This window comes from Bidens hawaiensis, unplaced genomic scaffold (assembly GCF_021521415.1).
Source record: "Bidens hawaiensis isolate Kalapana, Puna unplaced genomic scaffold, B.hawaiensis_p1.1 tig00005142_1, whole genome shotgun sequence".
NCBI lineage: Eukaryota > Viridiplantae > Streptophyta > Magnoliopsida > Asterales > Asteraceae > Bidens > Bidens hawaiensis.
This window is the reverse complement of record NW_027491327.1, coordinates 722106-740743: the sequence shown is the minus strand read 5'-3', so window position 1 is coordinate 740743 and position 18638 is coordinate 722106. Positions and strand designations below refer to the sequence as shown.

The window sequence follows — 18638 nt, the reverse complement described above, 5'->3', positions numbered from 1 at the left end:
AGAAGAAATTGTACTTGATGATTATCGTATCTTAATAAACAAAGAATTGTACGATATGGGTTTTGATATATGATATATAAATTGATGTGTCAAATGAGCAAGTTCATGTAGCAATACTCATAATACATGTTCTACAAGGTTAAGAAATTACGTATGGACTAAATAGTCGAATTCAGTGTGGTACGTACAAATCAAGAGATATTTTGATAAAGAGGAAGATAAGTTGGATATAACAAGTCATGCTTTTATCAAAATATTACTCGAGTTCATATATTCACAGTTTACAGTGATGATGTACACATCATCGAGAGAAGCTGCAGAACTTTTAGAATGAGAATTTTTAAAATACCTTGAGTCCTTGATATGATGTGATTATTACTCGACCTGCAGTTCGAGTATATGTGTAATTATATGTTTATCAATCCAACAATAATTATTAGTTTGGAAATACCACAATTAAATGCATAAGTGCATTTAATTCACTATATACGTAAAAGGATGTCAAACGAGACAAGATTCACTCTTTGAATACGTAAAAGGATGTCAAACAATGCACTATATATCATTTCCTACATGAATATGAAATATTATTAGTTTGAAAATACCACAATTAAATGCATAAGTGCATTATGTCATATTATTAGCTATATATGATTATTATTTTCTTTATTTATATTTATCGGCATGTGTCCAGCTAGATGACATCGGAATAGGTTAAATCATATATTTCAGGTATGAAAGATATGTGTTTATATCTTACTAATCCATCAAAACAAGTTTTGTTAGTCTTGTCATGCAGAGAAACACAACAGAATATCAATACAATATTATATGGTTACGAGATGACACGACATAAGTTTCCACGTGAAGATCATGCAACGTTGTTCAACTTAACAATTCGCATGTCAAGGGACGAAGACACACATGATTGAATACAAAAGTTTTGAAGCTTTCACAAAAGATCGATATTTACCATTTTAACGGATATATAAATCAGGCGGAGACAATACGCGCTACACTTTTTTTCCCTTAGCTATGGTTTTGTCACATTGGGTTTTCCTAGCAAGGTTTTTAATGAGTCAGCATCTCCAAGTGTTTTAAGTTGATAACCAAGGAGGCGTGTTATAAATATATTTTATTGTGGTTATCAATACCTAATATAGATCAAACTTTTTCTCCAAGTTACCTTCTCCTGTATATGCATTCTATTAAGACACATCTTATTAATGAAATCTCTCTCTTTCTTCTACGTCTCCTTCTTTTATGTTATAGTTTACAACAATTATATATTTAAAAGTTTAATATCTAATACTAATATATTTAATACTTAATAATAATGGGCAAACAATGTGCTGTTTTATATGATGCAAGGGTACAGGCAATATCGTTGCAGAGGAGTAGTTATCCTCTGCATTACGCGGACCCTTCGATGCCCACCGTTGATCAGTTCTCACCCACATAGTCTTCTCCTCCTATATAGTCTTCTCCATTGCAAAGTTAAGATTGTTCAAACATATTAATAATTCTCTCCTCATCGGCTATGGTTCGTTTTTCTACTCCGGTCGTTGAAGGTAAATTATTATTATTGTTATTATATTCATTTTGATTTTAAATGCATTTTGGAAATGTGAATCTTTGCGTGTGTGTGTTGATTCTGTTATAACTGAATTCGGTATTTGTTAAGGATCCGAGATCTGGTTGTTGCACTTTCTGTTACCAATCTGGATCTGAGGAAAAAAAAGTTGTTTTGTAAAGTTTTTAATTAAATAAAGAGTAATTAGTTATATTGATTTCGCCATTAAAGTTGATTGATTTCAGCATTTACTAAATTAATTCTAAATTTAAATTTGTTTTTTTCCTAACAGACTCAACACATTTACCCACCCTGGTTGGTTAAGACAGTGCCTTGCCTCTTAATTAGCTGGTATCGAAGGTTTAAAACATAACTAATTGTAAATATGTTTTAAACCTTCAATACCAACTCAGCTGGTCTCTGTAATCTATATAACCAATGAACATTGATATTGATTATAGATTACAAAGACCAGCTGGTCATTGTGTGTATGTCTTATGTGGGAGGGCTGAGTCCGGGCAGTGGTGAAGCTTGGACTTAGTCATGGGGTAACCGAATCACATACCCAAAAATTTTCCGGTTGATGATTCCGTTTGTGTCAGTGATTCGGTTCAATTCGGATCAAATAGCCCCTTCAATTTTAAGTTTTATAAAACAAAGCCCTTTTACTATTCGACTGCTATTTTGTAACTTTGTTTATAAAAACTGCGAGGTTTTATAAAAAAAATCAAACGATGGGTATTATATATAAAAAAAATCAGTGGTGACTGTTAGCCATTTGGAAAAATACATATGGGGTGACCGCGCTTAATACCTATAAAAATCTTCAGGAAAAATTGTGAAACTTACGCTATTAATCGAAAAACGGCAATGACGCCCCCCCCCGGTCCCCAAGAAGCTGCGCCCGTGAGTTTGGTCCCAGGCAAAGAGTAGATCATAGTACAATTTAGGAGTTAGTAAGGCCAGAGTAACATTAGTCTTAAAAAAAACGTAATTACGATAAATTGATGGTGTTTTAATTCTCATAGTGTCATGTGAATCAGTGGGGCATAGTGGTTTTAATAGCATGATGCACCTAGATTGACTAGTCAAAAATTAATAGAACCAAGAGTTACCTAAAGAACACTACTTGTTGAAATTTGAGATTAGTACCAAATCTGAAAGAGTCATTTTTCAAAGCTTGATTTATTCTTGTTGCTTTGTTCTTTAGTAATTGATCTTGTCCGGCTTGACCTTCATGCCTGCAAAAATATCTAAAGACGCGTCATTTTAGCATTTAATTACGATATCTTTTGAATATATATTATCTTTAACTTTCTTCATTAGTTTAAGGAAACAAATATTAATTTTTGTCTTAGCTTTTAATTAGTGTAATGGACCCACTAGACACACCTCTTTTCTTGACTTATGAGCATTAGAGGAGGCATTTGATAGACCAATTAGTTTCATAAGTTTTTAAAGATTTGTTTTGACATAAAAGTTTTATTTTTTTTGCAGATGGTAAAAAGTATATAACATCAGAAGAGTTGAAGAAGCATAATAATCCTAGTGACCTTTGGATCTCAATTTTGGGCAAAGTTTACAATGTGACCGAATGGGCTAAAGAGCATCCGGGTGGCGATATCCCGTTGCTTAATCTTGCAGGTCAGGATGTAACCGATGCATTTATCGCATTTCATCCTGGTACAGCATGGAAGCATTTAGACAAACTGTTTACCGGGTATCACTTAAAAGATTACCAAGTTTCAGAAGTTTCTAGAGACTACAGGAAACTCGCTTCCGAGTTTGCGAAAGCCGGGATGTTTGAGAAGAAGGGTCACGGTGTTATTTACTCGCTTTGTTTCGTGTCTTTACTGCTTTCGGCTTGTGTGTATGGCGTGTTATATACCGAAAGCTTTTGGATTCATATGCTTTCGGGGGCGATTTTGGGATTAGCATGGATGCAAATCGCTTACTTGGGTCATGACGCGGGTCATTACCAGATGATGGCGACCCGCGGGTGGAACAAATTTGCGGGAATCTTTATCGGGAATTGTGTAACCGGGATTAGTATTGCGTGGTGGAAATGGACACATAACGCGCATCACATTGCTTGCAATAGTCTCGATTATGATCCCGATCTGCAGCATTTACCGATGCTAGCGGTTTCTTCAAAGCTTTTTAACTCGTTGACTTCGGTTTTCTACGGTAGACAGTTGACTTTTGACCCGTTGGCTCGGTTCTTCGTAAGCTACCAACATTATTCGTATTACCCGATCATGTGTGTTGCTCGGGTCAACCTTTATTTACAAACAATCCTTTTGCTGCTTTCGAAACGAAAGATTCCTGACAGAGGTTTAAACATACTCGGCACGTTAATTTTCTGGACATGGTTTCCGTTACTTGTTTCTCAGTTACCAAACTGGCCCGAACGCGTGGCGTTTGTGTTGGTTAGCTTTTGTGTTACGGGTATTCAACATGTTCAGTTTACATTAAACCATTTTGCTGCGAACGTTTACGTGGGCCCGCCAAAGGGTAACAATTGGTTTGAGAAACAAACGAGTGGGACCATCGATATCGCTTGTTCTTCATGGATGGATTGGTTTTTCGGTGGCTTACAGTTTCAACTTGAGCATCACTTGTTTCCTAGGTTGCCACGGTGTCACTTGAGGTCTATTTCTCCTATTGTTAAGGAACTATGCAAGAAACATGATTTACCTTACTTGAGTTTGTCGTTTTACGACGCAAATGTAATGACGTTGAAGACGCTTAGGACAGCGGCTCTACAGGCGCGTGACCTTACTAACCCGGCTCCGCAGAATCTACTTTGGGAGGCTTTTAACACTCATGGTTAAGTTAAGTTTTGAGATTTTTACTTCTTGTAATAGGCTTTGAGCAGTGAGATTTTGTTATTTGTTTACTATTTGTAAATTTGTTTTTTGTCATATTGTTGTAATCTGTTTCAGGGAATTGATTTCTAGATATGGTTTTAGTTCAATATTATTGAGGACTATTCAATATAAGATGATGGTAATATTTAAGTTCAATATTATTGAGGACTATTCAATACAACCACATAAACATGTCTACTTAATATCTTTTAACTGCAATACATAAGACAATTATATAGCTGCAATACTAATATTAATCTTCATTGGTGTTAATGTTAATATATTATTATATCCACTATAGGAAAGTGCATGTCAACTCAGAACCAACATTATTAGTGCATAACACTTTCCCTGTTTTTTAAAAATCAATGTCTTCCTCTAATAAACTGAAGATTCCTCTCAAAGAGATATCGTCGGCAACTAACGAATTTGCTGAAGCAAACATCATTGGAAAGGGTGGATACGGCTTAGTGTACCAAGGCCAATCAGAACAGCATGGCATGCTCGCCATAAAGCGGCTGAATAGGCAGTACGGACAAGGAGTCCATGAATATGGAATGGAGATTTCACTGCTTTCAAAATATAAACACGAAAACCTTGTCTCTCTTATCGGATTTTGTGGAGAAGCTGGCGAGAAGATCCTGGTTTACAAATATGAAGCAAATCAGAGTCTTGACAAGTTTTTGCATAGGAAGGACTTTTCCTGGATTCGTCGTCTTCAGATTTGCCTGGGCACTGCCCGTGGGTTAAGGTACCTTCATAACGAGACTGGATCTGGATACGGAGTTATCCACCGTGATATCAAGAGTTCTAACATCCTCTTGGATGAAAACTGGAATGCCAAGATTTCAGATTTTGGATTGTCTAAATTAGCTCTTACAAATTCGGCCGAGTCAGTCATGTTCACTACTCCTTGTGGAACAATGGGATATGTTGATCCACAGATACTATATGGTTGCGGTATCACGCAAAAATCTGATGTTTATTCTTTCGGGGTTGTGTTATTTGAAGTCTTGTTTGGAAAGCTTGTAGCTGTTCCGGGAAATCTTGGTGGTGATCGTTTTACTGTCAAAATGGCCCAAAAGCATTACAAGGAGAAAACATTGCATATGATGATCCTTCCTGAACTTACAAATGAAATGACTTCCGATTCCTTGAGTACGTTCTCAACCATTGCCTATCAATGCTTGAAGAGACGAACAGAAGATCGCCCCACAATGAGCTTGATCGTAGAAGCACTAGAGAAAGCTTTGGGTTATCACTTAAGGGTATACTCCTTTATCCAAAACTGTCATTTTAAACTATGCAAAGATTGTATATTGTTCTTCTTTGTGTTTTTTGTTCTGCACAGTTTTTTACCTCAGGTTCTGTTTACAACAGAACAAGTAAACGATCTTTTAATTAGTTTTTTTTTTCCTTTATGAAATCGACGATTTGTTTGACAAAACGTATTTTGTTGTTTCAGACAGATACCATGTTGGAGGGTCCATTAAATAACCAAGAACAAGTTGATCAGTCACATTCTAGCTCATTAATTAGACGGTTAGGTCAAGACGTCTCCATTTACTGCCTCTCGTGCTGCTTGAGGTCAGATTACGGTTCGATCGCCTCACTGAACCGCGCGTTTCGGACCTTGGTTCACAGTGGTGAGCTTTATAAGATAAGAAAGTTAATAGGTGTTAGAGAACATTGGGTTTATATTTCATGTAATCCTTCGGAATGGGAGGCGTTTGACCCGATCCACCGTAGGTGGATGCACCTGCCTCCCATGTTCAGCAACGAAGTTTTCACATACTCAGATAGAGAATCTTTAGCAGTAGGCACTGAGCTGCTGGTTTTCGATAGAGACGTAAACTCACATGATTATTATGTGTACAAATATAGTATTATAACTCACTCATGGTCATGTAGTTCGATCCCCAATACACATAGATGTCTGTTCGGGTCCGCAAGTCTTGGTGAGATAGCTATTGTAGCCGGTGGGTGCGGTCCATCAGGCAACATCTTGTGTTCGGCTGAGCTTTATAATGCAGATTCCGAGACTTGGGTTACCTTGCCTAGCATGAATAAACCAAGAAAAATGTGTGCAGGGGTATTTATGGAATCAAAATTTTATGTTATTGGTGGAATAGGCTACGATAATGAACAGTGGACTTGTGGGGAAGTTTATGATTTGAAAGCGGGTAGGTGGACCGCGATTCCAAATATGTTCCCACGGGTTCAAAATGCACCTGCAGCCGCCAAACCACCTCCTTCATTGGCGGTTGTGAAGAATGAATTATATGCAGCTTGTTTTGAAGAACAAGAAGTCAGAAAATATGATAAGCATCAAAATGTTTGGGTCAGAGTGTGTCGGCTGCCGAAAATAGCACACCCTATGAACGGATGGGGACATGGTTTTCAGGCCTGTGGTGATCAGCTCATTTTTGTTGGTAACCCCTGGGGTTCTAATATAATAGAATTGCATTCTTGGGTACCCGATGAAAGCCAGCCGCAATGGAACCTGCTTGCTAGAAAGCGTTCGAGTGGTTTTGTTTATAGTTGCGCAGTGATGGGATGCTGAGATGCTAAACAAGTTGAAACAGGTTCCTTGTTTTCTGAACTAAATCTTGGCAGTTTTTCTCAAAATTTTTATTTTGTTTTGGTTGTTTGATTTCTTATTAAAGTTAAACTAGGAAATTAGGCCAGCGTTTCGCATAGGCTGAATTAGAAACATTGCGTCACTCAAGCGGGTATGAAGGCTAGAGGTACGCATAGGCTGAATTAGAAACATTGCGTCACTCAAGTGGGTATGAAGGCTAGAGGTAGGGGCAACAATTGTTAACACGTCCGACACAAAAAATAAAAAAAAGGTTTTAGGTCGACTAACACGACCCGTTTAAAAAACGCGGGTGGTTGGGTTCGGGTCAACTAACACAACCGGCTTAAAAAAATGGTTCACGTTATGGTTGACCCGTTATCCCGTTTTACGTTTTAAGTATTTAAAAGAAGCTTTTATAATTACATTTTCATTGTGTTTTTTCTTTATTATCTTTAATAATTTAAAAAAAATATATTAATATTACTTATTTACTCTATCGACTCTATATTATATCAATTTTGCTTTTAACTTTTTGTTTATGAATGAGTTAAACAGGTCGTGTTTGGGTCGACCCGAATTAATGTGCATCCGAGTTAGGGTTGAAATCTTTGGCACGAATAATAATGTGTAACATTTGCTATTTTTCAAATCCGAAAAGCTGACCCGCAAAATTTGCATATTTTCATTTATGTTCGCTTGCGTTAAATTTTATCAAATTATGTTCACTTATATTTTTGGGATATTTTACAAATTCAATTTCGTGTATTTTATGCCATAATTGCAATTAAATAAAGTCTAGGGGCTGAAATTATAAAAAAACAAATTTGGATTTTCCCACTCATCGCGCTACGCGACGGGGATTCTTTAAACCGGTCGCGATACGTGACTGGGCGTCAGATCAGCAATCAATTTTCCTTTTTGTTTTGTGTTAGTTTCGTTAATTTGGTAACCCGATTTCGTGTATCTTCGTTATAGAACAAATGGAATATGCCTTGGCATCATACCAAAGCACATTCCCTTGATTCCTTGGAGTAAGGAACAAAAAAATGAGTTAATTTTGTCAATTTCTTGATTTATTCCATTTTTGACCATATTACAATTAATACACAATTATGACGAATTCTTAGGCAATAAGTTGAATTAAGGCTATATAAAGGACCTCTAACCTCTGCTCAATGTTTACCCCACCTCAAATTACTCTTATTTCCGGTTTTTGGTTGTTAGTTTACAAGTACTTCAAGGTTTGACTTAAAAAAGTTAACTGTTTTGGTTGATCATCGTCTTTCTCATGTTTCCGAGTAAGTTGTAAGCATGAAAGTTATTTGTTTTCACATTTTAAACACAATCCCTCAAATAATTTCATCTATTGATTCGATTTAATTATTCAATTTTGTTTTGACTTGGTTAGGGTTCTTATAAGTATTAAAATTGAGGATTTTCAATTATTACATCTTCTGGTCAAAATTAGCTTTCGCTCCAAAGGAGTTTTAGCGTTGTTTTTACAATTTATGTGTGACGGACCAGAACCCGACCCTGAATTCACTTTTCGGATTCTGACCCGTCTCAGCTCGCTTAAATATTTTTTTTATCATAACTTGACAATCATATGGAGTTTTCACGCGATTCCAGTTGAAAAATACTCGTTTTTAATTATATTATCATCTGTGAAAATTTCAGATTTATTTTATTGAGTTGGTTCAGCTCGCTTATTCCACATCCTTATCTTATTTAACTCGCCTACCATTCTAAGGTGAGTAATCACACTCCCCTTTTTTCTCTATTTTGTTTTGGGGGTTTATGCGTACACAAAACCCAAGTTTATTTATTTACTCATTTATATTATCAAACTCAGTTCCATTATTTGCATATTGTGATATTGCTCGATTAGTTGTTAAACGCTACTTGATTTTGTGTTTATAGTTTTATGGTTGGTTAGCATCTCATCTTCATCTTCATCTTCATCCTCATAGTATGATCATACACCGTCTTAGTAGCCATAGATCGTGCTCGATGGATCATGACCAAACGACACCATTATTTGTATTTATTTTGTTTTAGTAGCCATTGATTGTGGCCAAATGAACTTCATTTATGTTATGCCCGTTGAAGTAATGCATGATATTGCAAAGAATTGACATTTTTATTATTATATATATCTAAAATTGTGATTACTTGTTCCACTCTATGTTGACAAAATATATCTATTTTTACGCATGTCGCAGGTAGCTATTTGGGATTATTGAAGATGCAAGACTTGGTTGGACTTTAGATTTTATTGAAATAAAGAACAATTTATTTGTTTAGTATTACGTAATTGTTTTTGAGTTATTTTGTTGTGAAACTCTCGTGTTCGATGATTTGAATAAATAATTTAGATATTAACACTTTGTATCTATATTAGTGTCTTTGAGCTATGATACAAATTATGTCGTGCCCCGGCATATTCTGTCCTTAGGTTGGGGTGTGACAATATGGGTCGAGTTTGGGTTGCATATACATGCAACCTGCCAACCCAACATGATCGACACCCCTAGCTAGTGCAAGTTATCTAAGTAATGAAAAGAATACAATGACACTTCATATATATCATATTCGTTAACTTTATAATAAGCTAAAATAGTTATTTCAAGATAAAATTAGACTGATAAAAATCCTTGTTCCATTAAAATTATAATTCTCATATTAATAAATTAGTAATTAAAAAATATTAAATCGTTAAAATTTACGTTAAAGCTTAAAAAACAATATTATAATACAAAATGCCTTAAAATAATATATATATATATATATATATATATATATATATTAAAATAATACAAAATTCCTAAAACCAAATTACTTAACCTTTATAATTCCGCTAGTTAGATTTTAATTTTGTATTTTTAAATTATAGTTCGTGAAGTTCGATCACTTCAATTTCTTTAGCGCGCTTTCGGTTTTGATTTCAAATTTATCTTTAATTTCAAGGTGAGTTTCTCATACCCCATTTTTTAATGCTTTTACACTCTTTGGAGGTAGCATATATATATCCTATCGAGTCAATTGTTTACTTATTCATTTACAAACTACAATTCATATCATGGACTTGTGTGTTTACTTGATTATTTGCTTAAAATTTACTTGCACGTGGTATCCTCAATAAGTATGATCATACGCCCCCTTTGCACTCAGGACCATTTTGTTATGAGTGGAAAAGGGACCCCTGTTCTGGGTATGTTGGTTGTTACCAACCGGAAAGGACCTTACTTGCGCGATTATCCAAATACGTTGGTTGTTACAAACTAGAAATGGCCTTACTTGCTTGATTTACACATGTCTTATGTAATTGCATGATGGTTAGGTTAAAAATAAAAACTCACTTGAGTTGTGAAAATTTTAAAAACTCATTCTCAACCACATGTTTTTAATTAAAGATTAAATCTTGTGGTCCACAATTAAAGTTAATAAAAAATGTTAACATAAATATAACTTTTTCTTTTTCCTAAAAACATATAAAAAAATTAGTAAAAAAATGTTAAAAAATAGCAAAACAATTTTTTTTAATGTTTCGATGTTTTGTATTAAATGTTACAACATATATTACATGTAACAAAAAAAAAGACGATGTTACATAGGGTTTTCGCGGGTTTTCACAACTCAAGTGGGTTTTTATATATATCAAAATTTGTGTGAATTCACCAACTATTTAATTAGTTGACTTTATTTTTTATATATGCTACATGTACAGTCATTAGAGGATGAGACAAGGAGAAGACACTAGAACTTAGGTTATAATAATAAATAGACAAGCTCTTAGTTGTTCATATAATTTTCTTGTATTTCTTGTTACAACTTGTGTACTTGATGTTGAAATTAATTAATGATAATATTGTCACTTAATAGTGTCACACGTGTTTTGAGCAATCTGTGCGTCACACTCAGACGCTTCCACTTAAACCGGGGTGTTACACATTGTCTATCAATGCTTGAAGAGACGAACAAAAGAGCGTCCGACAATGAGCTTGGTCGTAGAAGCACTAGAGAAAGCTTTGGGTTATCACTTAAGATATACCCCTTTATCCAAAATTGTCATTTTAATCTATGCAAAGATTGTATGTTGTTCTTCTTTGTATTTTTTATTCTGCACATTATTTACATCTGGTTTTGTTTACACAAGTACACAATCTTTTAACTAATTTCTTTTCCTTGATGAAGGAGACGATTTGTTTGACAAAAGGTATTTTGTTATTTCAGACAGATACCATGTTGGAGGGTCCATTAAATAACCAAGAACAAGTTGATTAGTCACATTCTAGCTCATTAATTAGTCGGCTACGTCGAGACCTCTCCATTTACTGCCTTTTGCGATGCTCTAGGTCAGATTACGGATCGATCGCCTCACTGAACCGCACGTTTCGGACCTTGGTTCGCAGTGGTGAGCTTTATAAGATAAGAAGGTTAATAGGTATTAGAGAACATTGGGCTTATACTTCATGTAATCCTTCAGAATGGGAGGCTTTTGATCCGATCCACCGTAGGTGGATGCACCTGCCTACTATGTTCTATGGCAAAGGTTTCTCATACTTAGATAGAGAATCTTTAGGAGTAGGCACTGAGTTGCTGGTTTTCGATAGAGACGTAAATTACACACATTATTATAATGTGCAAAAATGCATTATCTTAACTCACTCATGGTCGCATTGTTCGATACCCAATAAACCTAGATGTCTATTCGGGTTTGCAAGTCTTGATGAGATAGCTATTGGGGCCGGTTGGTGCGGTTCTCAAGCAACATCTTGAGTTCCTGTGAGCTTTATAATGTAGATTTCGAGACTTGGGTTACCTTGCCTACATGAATAAACTAAGAAAAATGTGTGCATGGGTATTTATGGAATTAAAATTTTATGTTATCGGTGGAATACGCTACGTTAATGAACAACTGACTTGTGGGGAAGTTTATGATTTGAAAGCGGGTACCTAGACCGAGATTCCAAATATGTTTCCACGGGTTCAAAATGCACCTGCATCCCCCAAACCACCTCCGTCATTGGCGGTTGTGAAGAATGAATTATATACAGCTTGTTATGAAGAACAAGAAGTCAGAAAATATGATAAGCGTCGAAATGTTTAGGTCAGGGTGTGTTGGTTGCAGGTGTTGGTAAAAGAACTCAAAGAGCAAGCAATCATAGTAAATAAATAGATAGTTGATTGGGAAGGCTCTTAGGTTTTTGATATTATTGAAAAGTGAATAACTGAATACAAGAAAAAAAGATAAACAAGCAGAAAAAGTATGATAAACTAGGACAACCCTAAAGACTAGGCAGCCATAACCATAAGTCCGTTGGATAGTATTCAAAAGTAAAAACAAACTGCACGTGCATTATCCAAAGAGTCATTCCACATAAGTTTGAATTATTATTCAATATCCTCCCTTGATTCAAATTTCACTACTCTCATCTTGTGTCTGAAGTAAACAAATTTTTCTCTTAAAAGTGCGCCTTAGTCAAAGCATCTGTTGGCTGATTGTGTGTACTGCAAAACTCAAGACTGACTTGACCTTGAGTAACCATCTCTCTAATAAAATGATACTTGAGCACAATGTGTTTAGATCTACTATGTAGGATGGGGGTTTTTGGACAAATTAATTACTGATTTATTGTCACAGTGGACCACAGTTGGTTCTTCTGGTTTGAGCCCAAGATCTTCAAGAATCCTTCTTAACGAAATAGCTTCACACATAGCACTAGTAGTTGAAATATATTCAGCTTCAATACTTGAAAAGGCTACTATGAGTTGCTTTTTAGAACTTCATGTAATTACCCTACTACCAAAAGAGAAACGGTAGGCAGATAAACTTTTCTATCATCAATGCTTCCTGTCCAATCACTATCACTAAACCCAAACAATTTTACCTTGTTAAATTTCGTGTACCAGGTTCCAAAGCTTGCAGTATTGGCCACATACCTGAGGATTCTACGAGCAGCACCCAGATGTATTTTAGAAGGTGCTTGCATGAACCTTGAGACAATACTAACATCATGTGCCAAACCAGGCCTTGAATGTGTCAAAGTAAATAAGACCTCCAACCAGAATTTTGTAGTTTTCTTCATTCACTTTATCTGTCCCATCATCAAGCATAAGTTTCTCATTACAATTCATTAGAGTACATTCTTCATTGCATCTTTTCATCCCAAACCGTGTTAACAACTTGTGACATAGTGTTCTTGACATACATGAATCCCTTTACTCGTCTATTTTTCTTCAAGACCCAAGAAGTACTTGAGCATGCCCATATCTATCATTTCAAAAAACTGTTGCATATCAAACTTGAAATCACTAATCATAACATCTCACTTGATGAGGTACAAATGATATCATCAACATATAAGCAGACATAGATAATATCATTTAGGTTGTTTCTTTTAACATATAGAGTGGGCTCATTAAGACTCCTTTTATATCCGTGTTCAACAAAGTAACCATCAATTTTGCCATACCAGGCTCTCGGAGCCTGTTTCAACATGTATAACGCCTTATTCAACTTATGTACCATATCAGTTTTATGCTTAACAACAAAACCTTCGGGTTGTTCAACATAGATTTCCTCGGTCAAGTCGCAATTCAGAAAGGCAGACTTAACATCTAGCTGATGAATATTCCATCTCATATGAGCAGCAACCACCAGAATTAGTCGTATAGTTTCAAATCGAGCTACTAAAGAAGAGGTCTCCTGAAAATCAACACCATATTGTTGCGAGTAACCCTTGGCTACTAATATGGCCTTGTGTCGAATGTACAACATCTCCATCAGCTCCATATTTTGTTCTGAACAACCATTTTACACCAACAGCATTCTTACCAGGTGGAAGCTTGACAAGTTCACACATTTGATTTTTTTCAATGGCCTGAAGTTCCTCATATATGTAAGAGGATCAGTTGCATTGAGAGCAAACTGACAAGATAGCATATCTCCTTCATCAGATAACCTTCTCCAGTTGTATAATCATTGAGCCAAGTAGGGGGTTTAGAAATACGTTTGGAGGGGCCCGATACAGAGTTAGGTTGGTGAGTAGTAGTAGTAGTAGTTTGTGAGGATGTGGTAGTGTTAGGAATATAGTTTGATGGTGATTGATCACTGGGTTTAGTTTGGTGAGATGTAGGAGTAGGTGAGGTGTGGTTGACTTACATGGGTTTTATCTCCACTCCAACCCCACTTGGCATCTTCTAAGAAAACCACATCTCCTTCTCCTTTTTTCGAGAATTTCATAATGTTGGGATTGTAGAGTCTATATCCACTTCTTTGGTTTGAGTAACCAAGAAAAATATTCTTTTCAGACTTGTATCCAATTTTCTTCTCATCTGTGATGGGACAAGTCCATATGCAACACAACCAAATATTTTAATGTTATTAATAGAGGGTTTCTCACCAAACCAAGCTTCAAAGGGAGTCAAATTAACTAGAGATTTGGTAGGTGACCTATTAATAGCATACACACCTGTAGCTACTGCATCTGCCCATTGGGCATTGGGAAGTTCACGTTCTTTAAGCATGTTGCACGCTAAATTCATTACAGTCCTGTTTTTCTTTTCCACAACACCATTGTGTTGTGCGTGTAAGGAATGATCAGTTCTCTTTTGATTCTAGCTTGCTCACAATACTCATTAAACTCTTGTGAACAGAATTTTCCTCCCCTGTCTGACCTTAATACTTTGATAGGACGGCCACATTCTTTATCCAAAATTGTGATTTTAATCTATGCAAAGATTGTATAATGTTCTTCTTTGTGTTTTTTGTTCCGCACATTATTTACCTCAGGTTCTGTTTACACAAGTAAATGGCCTTTTAACTAATTTTTTTTCCTTCATGAAATCGACGATTTGTTTGACAAAAGGTATTTTGTTGTTTCAGACAGATACCATGTTGGAGGGTCCATTAAATAACTAAGAACAAGTTGATCAGTTACATTCTATCTCATTAATTAGACGGTTAGGTCAAGACCTCTCCATTTACTGCCAGAGTCAGTACCGCAAATTCAAAGGTGCACGACCGTGCATGGTCGTGCGGATGCCCGTGCAGGATCTGCACGGCCGTGCGGGCCCGTGCCGATGACCGTGCCAGAACAAAGAAATCTGACGTTTTGGTCAGGCTAAAGCAGGGTGTTGACTTTCCACTTATACGCACGACCGTGCATGCCCGTGCACGAGCCCGTGCCAGACGTCCAGAAGCTTAAATATACCTCCACTACCCCCATTTCAAGTGTGGAGCCTTAGGGGAATTCTCTAAAATTTCTGGAAAATTATTGTGTGTTTGCTTGGGAGAATTCAAGGCTTCCATCTTGTATGATCATCCTTGCAAGTAGCATTCATCATTCATCTTAGTTTGCAATTTCTTGTTTCTAACAATGCTTTGTAAGGCTATTTTGATTTTGGTTGTTGTATTAAGCCTTATGGGCTAATACTTTTACTACTTAGATTATGTTGAAACTCCTACTTATGTGATATTTTATCTATGCATGATTTTGGCAAGTTGGTATTCTTCAAGTTTATGATATGTTCTTGAATAGAGTTTGATGGTTGAATGCTTGTTTTAATTCCTAGTCTTGTTAGTTTGATAGATGCTTAGCCATAATATGTTGGAAAACTATGTGTTAAGTATTTGTTTATGAACTTAGTTTGTGTATGCATACTTTGTTTATATCACTAAGTTAGGAATGACTAGTGAAAATTAACTTGGTTATGAATTTTAACAAGCATGAAACCTATCACTTGATATTGGAAAATTGTATGGTGATAATATGATTCTTTGAGTTGGTTAATATTTGCTAGGGATTAAGGCCATAATTCTTGGTTCATATTTTGCTAATTAAAAGACTCATGTGTTTAACTAGTGTTCTTGAACTTGTCTATTTTACATGATTTTAGGTGGTTAGTTTGTTGTTTTCATTCTAGCTTTCCTTTGATTATGAGATTAGGTAGTTTTGACAAACTTACTAATCTATGGTTATTAACTTGTTGAAAACCCATCAGGTTGTTTTGTTGCTAGTATTAGGTTGTCTTGATTGGAATTTAATGTTGGTGCTTAATACATGATGTTTGTCATTATCATTGCTATTTTGTCACTAAGTTGAGAGGATGCATAGTCTAAGTAGCCTTGTTTGCATTGATTATTAGTTGTATTTAATTTGCTTTGTCATTGTTGTATGCTAGTTTAGTTACTTGAAAAGAAATTATTTGGATTGTTGGTTTGGTTAAATTAATTACAAAGATTTAGTATCAAAAGATAGCCGTGTCCATGGATTGACACTCGGTTCTTACCGATACTTTGCTACAAACGATAGGTACACTTGCCTTTCGTGTGTGGTTTGGTTGTTGGTGAAAACCATTTTTAAAACCCGATTTGTGTGAAACTTTTATTCAAATTTTATATATATATTCGCACACGTCATGGATGCACCTGCCTCCCATGTTCAGCAACGAAGTTTTCACATACTCAGATAGAGAATCTTTAGTAGTAGGCACTGAGCTGTTGGTTTTCGATAGAGAAGTAAACTCACATGATTATTATGTGTCCAAATATAGTATTATAACTCACTCATGGTCATGTAGTTTGATCCCCAATACATCTAGATGTCTGTTTGGGTCCGCAAGTCTTGGTGAGATAGCTTTTGTAGCTGGTGGGTGATGTCCACCAGGCAACATCTTGAGTTCGGCTGAGCTTTATAATGCAGATTTCGAGGCTTTGGTTACCTTGCCTAACATGAATAAACCAAGAAAAATGTGTGCAGGGGTATTTATGGAATCAAAATTTTATGTTATTGGTGGAATAGGCTACGATAATGAATAGTGGACTTGTGGGGAAGTTTATGATTCGAAAGCAGGTAGGTGGACCGGGATTCCAAATATGTTCCCACGGATTCAAAATGCACCTGCAGCCGCCAAACCACCGCCTTCATTGGCGGTTGTGAATAATGAATTATATGCAGCTTGTTTTGAAGAACAGGAAGTTAGAAAATATGATGAGCGTCGAAATCTTTGGGTCAGAGTGTAGGACCAGGAGATCACGATTCAATTAACAATCAAGAACATAACAAAGAATAACAACAACAAGGGATTAACACGAAACACAAACTTTATTGATCGAACAAGATACGATACAAATGTTTACATCGAACATCTATTTGTAGTTTTCCTTATGGCGGTTATAACTACCATGGCGGTTGTATAACTACTTGGTAGTTATATAACTAACTTTATAACCGCCTAATATTTACATCAAGACCCCCTAGCTTAAAAATGTTGCATAAAGCATCCTAAATTATACTTTGTACTAATTACAAAATTGCCCCGCAACATTTAATCAAACTTGATCATACAATTAAGGCCAACATTCACCCCCCTAATTGTTGATCCAAGTTTGAGTCTTCTTCACTTGGTCTTGATCCTTCTTGTCTTGTATCTTAATGGTTCTGTAAATGGCCTTCCTTCTCACTCTTCGCTTTCCTTGCGAACACCTTGTGCAACCCTCGACCGAAACGCTCTTTGATCGGATTCTCTTCAGCCTCATGCCGAACTTCGGTTCTCCCCGGTTAGATTGCAGTGGAAGTGCTACTGCCATTGATTAAAAGACCGAACGCCACTCGGTCACCCCCCGAACCATTGTGTTCTTGTGTTTCTAATACCTTTGGATTCTAACAGCCCTTTGGATGCCTCTTGCGTTATTTGGACAAAACACCGGGATTCCAACCACCCTCAATGATGATCTATTTCCCAAACCTGAATCCAAACACATCCCCTGCGCATCAATACCCGCAGCCTCCTACCGCTTTTGATGTCGCCACACCGTTGTCGTATTTTGGCTTTCATCGATGACCACCGAGTATGCCTCTGCCTACTCTGATTCGGTTCCAACGAACGAAACTTCGTCGTTCCCAGTCCCACTGCCACTGCATTTTTTTTCTTGCAGATCTCACTGTAGCCGCCACAACAAGTCACACCCGACTCGTTAAACCTAGAACCCATTATAACCGTCATCGAACTATCACAGCCATCCTATTCTCCTTTTTTGTTTCGCCCTAACACCAAAACTGTTTGATGTACAAGACTCGCAGCGAACCTCGCCACTCGGTTTTGGTTCTTCAAGAACCCCAGTAACCGCCACTGAATTCTTGATTGGTGATCGAATACAATGATCTTGATCTTTGAACCTTCTTAATCTTCCCCAAACTTAACATTCCGGTAACCGTTCTTTCCTCTTGAACCCTAATGACTTCTCACCCGCATCACAGGCAACACCCTTGCCCTTCCTCGCAGTCTCATCCATTGTCATGCCCGGTTCACTCTTGAAAGAATCCTCATCAACCGAATCACCCTGGTTGAAAACACCTGTCAGCCTGTCGCCACACCTTGGCCCTGTCGACTTTTTTACTCCACCGGAATTTGCACCGCTTGACATATGGGAAACTTCTTAAAATCATGTGGCTCTGATACCAATGTAGGACCCTACGAACGGATGGGGATATGGTTTTCAGGCCTGTGCTGATCAGCTCATTTTTGTTGGTAACCCTTGGGGTTCTAATATAATAGAATTGCATTCTTGGGTACCCGATGAAAGCCAACCACAATGGAACCTACTTGC

At 36.5% G+C, this 18638-nt stretch overlaps 3 pseudogenes across 2 annotated transcripts; all 3 read left to right on the top strand.

Annotated features, from left to right (window-relative positions):
• Positions 1-1540: 1540 nt before the first annotated feature.
• LOC143629015 (delta(8)-fatty-acid desaturase pseudogene) lies at positions 1541-4545 on the top strand (annotated as a pseudogene). The gene is made up of 2 exons (XR_013152861.1): positions 1541-1571; positions 3071-4545. The product of XR_013152861.1 is annotated as a delta(8)-fatty-acid desaturase pseudogene (transcript).
• Positions 4546-4811: 266 nt separating this feature from the next.
• LOC143629014 (F-box/kelch-repeat protein At1g26930 pseudogene) lies at positions 4812-7079 on the top strand (annotated as a pseudogene). The gene is made up of 2 exons (XR_013152860.1): positions 4812-5711; positions 5909-7079. The product of XR_013152860.1 is annotated as an F-box/kelch-repeat protein At1g26930 pseudogene (transcript).
• Positions 7080-10985: 3906 nt separating this feature from the next.
• LOC143629013 (F-box/kelch-repeat protein SKIP11-like) overlaps positions 10986-18638 on the top strand; it is a 33719-nt pseudogene continuing 26066 nt past the window's right edge.